Genomic DNA, 4,429 nt, shown 5'->3' on the forward strand with positions numbered 1-4,429 from the left:
TTTTGCCTACTATTTTTGGCATACTTATTAGGTGTCAGTTGCTTTATATACAGTTTCACATTAAATCCTCATAAAAACTTTTCTTATTTTTCAGATGGAAACTAGGGCTATGGGAACAGTAAAGACCTTTCCCAGCATTATCCAGCTAATAAGACGCAGAGCTGAGATTTAAACCCCAAACTGACTGACCCCGAGACTGTGTTTGTCTTACGACACAATAGTTTCACAACCCAATTAATCAAAGAAAGAAGGAAAATTAAAAGTAAACGAATTGAAGGCAAGCATAGTTTGACACCCTTAAATATGTCTTTGGCATAAGGATTATTTTGAGCTGATTATTTTTCAGCAGACACAGGAAAAGCTCTAAAAACTAAGTAGAAGTTAACCTTTTGTAAGACACATTTCCATCTATGAGAGAAATCTCCATTTGTAAGGGTGTTTCCATCACTGTACCAAGAAGAGAAAAATGACTGTAAACCCCCAGAAACTCTTATCAATGGAGAAAGCTCGGGCTTAAATCTGCATAATAATCTTACCCTGTTTACTGTGCTTTCTTGGTCACCTCCCAATGCTGGCCTTTCCCCCACCCCCAATCTTTTGCCTTAGTTGGAGACAATTTTTAAGGTGATAGCTGGGGCCGTTGGGGGAAGTTATTCAGATTTCTGGCTCTCTCTCATGTAGACAAAAAGTATACATGTTATTAAACTTCTGTTTGTTTTTCTCCTGTTAATCCATCTTTTATTACGGGGGTGCCAGCCAAGAATCTAGAAGGGTAAAGAGAAAATTATTTTTCCTCCCCCACAGAATCAAGCATTTTAAACTGTTATGCTCAAATAGAGACTGATTTGCATATAACCATTATATTTTGTTCTTCTCTGAACATATCAGAAAAATAGTTTCTATCACAGCTTAGGATTCTATGGTGCCATGAACTGGCGAACCATTTGATGTGCTCCTCTTGGTGCCAAATCCAAGGTGCCAATCTAGTGACTCCAACAACAATGACAGATCACTAATTGGGTTCAAAGCTCTGAAGCTTCTACTTAAGGAAGGCTCATACACACACACACACATATACACACACGCACAACACATATGCTTTGTGCTTTTCCTTTGCTCATTAATCAAATCAATATTGGAACTAACTCTTCTGTGCCTATCTATGCATCCACTTGCCCATCTAACCCTCCAGGTAAATCAGTTTGGTGTTTCTACCATAGTTCAGGGGCTGAAAGGGCTTCCCTGGTGGCTCAGTTGGTATAGAATCTGCCTGGCACGGTTCTCTGATCCCGGTCAGCGGAGCTCAAGCAGTCATGGCCAACCACATCATGCTCTACATCGGTGCCAAGATGCCCATCTTGGGGCTGGGCACCTGAAAGTCCCCTCCAGGCAAAGTGACGGAGGCTGTGAAGGTGGCGATTGACCTTGGGTACTGTCACATTGACTGTGCCCACGTGTACCAGAATGCGAATGAGGTGGGTTTGGCCCTCCAGGCAAAGCTGCAGGAGAAGATGGTGAAGCGTGAGGACCTCTTCATCGTCAGCAAGCTTGGTGCACGTATCACGACAAGGACCTGGTGAAAGGTGCCTGCCAGAAGACGCTCAGCGACCTGAAGCTGGACTACCTGGACCTCTACCTCATCCACTGGCCCATGGGCTTCAAGCCTGGGAAAGACTTCTTCCCATTGGATGAGGACGGCAACGTGATTCCCAGTGAGAAAGATTTCGTGGATACCTGGACAGCCATGGAAGAGCTGGTGGATGAAGGGCTGGTGAAAGCTATTGGTGTCTCCAACTTCAACCATCTCCAGGTGGAGAAGATCTTAAACAAACCTGGCTTAAAATACAAGCCGGCGGTTAACTAGATCGAGTGCCACCCATACCTCACTCAGGAGAAGTTAATCCAGTACTGCAACTCCAAAGGCATTGTGGTGACCGCCTATAGTCCCCTCGGCTCTCCCGACAGGCCCTGGGCCAAGCCTGAGGACCCTTCCATATTGGAGGACCCCAGGATCAAAGCGATTGCAGACAAGCACAATAAAACCACAGCCCAGGTGCTGATCCTATTCCCTATGCAGAGGAACCTGATCGTGATCCCCAAGTCAGTGACGCCTGAACACATTGCTGAGAACTTCCAGGTCTTTGACTTTGAACTGGACGAGGAGGATATGAACACCTTGCTCAGCTACAACAGGGCCTGGAGGGCCTGTGCCTTGGTGAGCCGTGCCTCCCACAGGGATTACCCCTTGCACGAGGAGTTTTGAAGGAGTTTTGAAGCTGCAGGTGCCTGCCTTTGCCCAGGTGACCTGCCGTCTCCCACCTCACTTCTCTTATGTGTAGCGTAATTTGGCCCGTGTCCCTCAGTGGTGGGTCAGCAAGGGCTTGGCCAGTCTGGTGTCGGGAGTCCAAAGAGCAGAATCAGTAGATTAGTAGAAGTCTTTTCAGTTTTCTTTTGCCCTTCTAGTCTGGGGAACTGGGGAACATGCAACCCAAATACTCTTTTCTAAATTGAATTTACAAAATCAGAATAGTGCCTCTAACAGTGGGGTTTTGATTGCTTGGAACTGTAATCCTTTCAGCTAGACTTTTCTTTGCCTCAAATAAAAAGTGCTCTTATGTGTTTGAAAAAAAAAAAAAAAGAATCTGCCTGCAATGCAGGAGACCAGGGTTCGATTCCTGGGTTGGGAAGATCCCCTCGAGAAGGGAATGACTACCCACTCCAATATTCTTGCCTGGAGAATTTCATGGACAGAGGAGCCTGGCAAGCTACAGTCCACGGGGTAACAGAGTCGGACACAACTGAGCGACTAACACTTCATACCTCTTATAGAGAATAAAGCCCACATGTCTGAAACTTATCATTCCTAGCATAGTATATACTTAGAATAATAACACCTCTTTAGTTCTGTATACTGTTTTTCAGTTTACAAAGTATACACTTACCACATAAATTCGTATATACTTATCACATAAATTTACATCACAGACATTCACTTTGAGCACTTTATTATTATTATCATTATTATTATTCTTCCCATTTTTAAGTTTGAGGAAACTGAGGTTCAGAAAGGTTGACTGACATTCCAAAGGCCACATAGCCAGTAAGTGGAACTAGTATTAAAAAACTTGTTTTTCTGTTCTATCTTGGCCACACCATGCAGCATGCAAGATTTTAGTTCCCTGAGCAGGGGTTGGACCCTTGTCCCCTGCGTTTTTCCAGTTTTAAGATGAGTTCCTATTCCCTGAAACCCCTAGCTGCCTGTCCACATCTCCCTGCACCCTCTGCCCCCACCCACAATGTCTGTATACTCCTGAAGAGCATGGGCTACATCTCATGCTTTCTGGTATTTCCAAAATTCACTAGGCAGTCATTAAGTTAATTCCACTGTATTGTAAATATTTTAAATTTCTTGTATGCTATGATGTTTTGACATCTTAAAAAACTTTTCTGGCTGGGGAGAGACAGCCCTTTCTGGGGCTAGCCATTCTTAGAGATAGAAAGAACCCAGCTGGGATTATGTCTTTGATCTTCAAACTAACCAATCCAAAGTGGTATCTCTGTCTGGCCCTTACATCCTAGGAGACAATATTCCTCTGCCTTAATCACCCCCGGGCCAGGTGCCAGACAGGTAGGGACCACCCCTATAGCCCAAAGCCCACCGAAGTATTCAAACTAGCTCAGCAGCCCCTCTGAAAGTCCTCTGCCCAGCCTTACCTTCCCCCAACTCTCCCCACCAGCACCCCTCCCCCACCCCAGAAATTCCAACATGAAGGCCAAGGCCTCCACCTTCCCCTCTCTCCTATCTCCTGCCTCCTGACCACTCTGGTGTCTTTCCCAGTAGCCCTATGGGGTGTGCTGAGCCTCCTGTGTCTAGCACCTGTGAGTATTATAAACTCTGCTTCCCCAAGTCTCTCCTCTGTCTCCTCTTGTGGCCACATCTGACGAACCAGCTCATAAAAGAATATGAAACATTCACAACTTTTTCTTGAGCATCTATGGAGTCCTAAACTGTGTGCTAGGGACAGGGGATATGATGGTGAACAAGTCACACAGAGCCCCTGATGTCAAGTAATTTATAATGTAGTAAAGGAAAAAGACAAGTAAACGACCTATTACTTAGCACAGAATCATACGCATGTTAATAATGGCAGCTATCATTTATTAAGCTATCAGCTTAATGTCAGATTCTAGGCTAAGCACTAGGTATTGTCTCAGATAATCCTCAGAACAACTCGATAAAGTGCCTCTATTACTGTTCTCTGTTTATAGATGAGAAGACCGAAACATAGATCACATAGCCAACCAATGGAGGTGCCAAGATTTAAGTCTCGGTCTGTGTAACCCTTAGCCACTATGTCATGCTGGGTCTCATAGTCGACCTTACTTGTTGGAGGAGAAATAAACCCTGTATAAAAATAGTACCTCTGTA

At 44.7% G+C, this 4,429-nt stretch overlaps 1 pseudogene; it reads left to right on the forward strand.

Moving 5' to 3' along the window:
• The first annotated feature begins 1,313 nt into the window (after window positions 1-1,313).
• On the forward strand, window positions 1,314-2,263 carry LOC133051557 (aldo-keto reductase family 1 member B1-like; annotated as a pseudogene).
• Window positions 2,264-4,429: the final 2,166 nt, after the last annotated feature.

The sequence above is a fragment of the Dama dama genome, chromosome X (genome assembly GCF_033118175.1).
Source record: "Dama dama isolate Ldn47 chromosome X, ASM3311817v1, whole genome shotgun sequence".
In the NCBI taxonomy this organism is placed as follows: domain Eukaryota; kingdom Metazoa; phylum Chordata; class Mammalia; order Artiodactyla; family Cervidae; genus Dama; species Dama dama.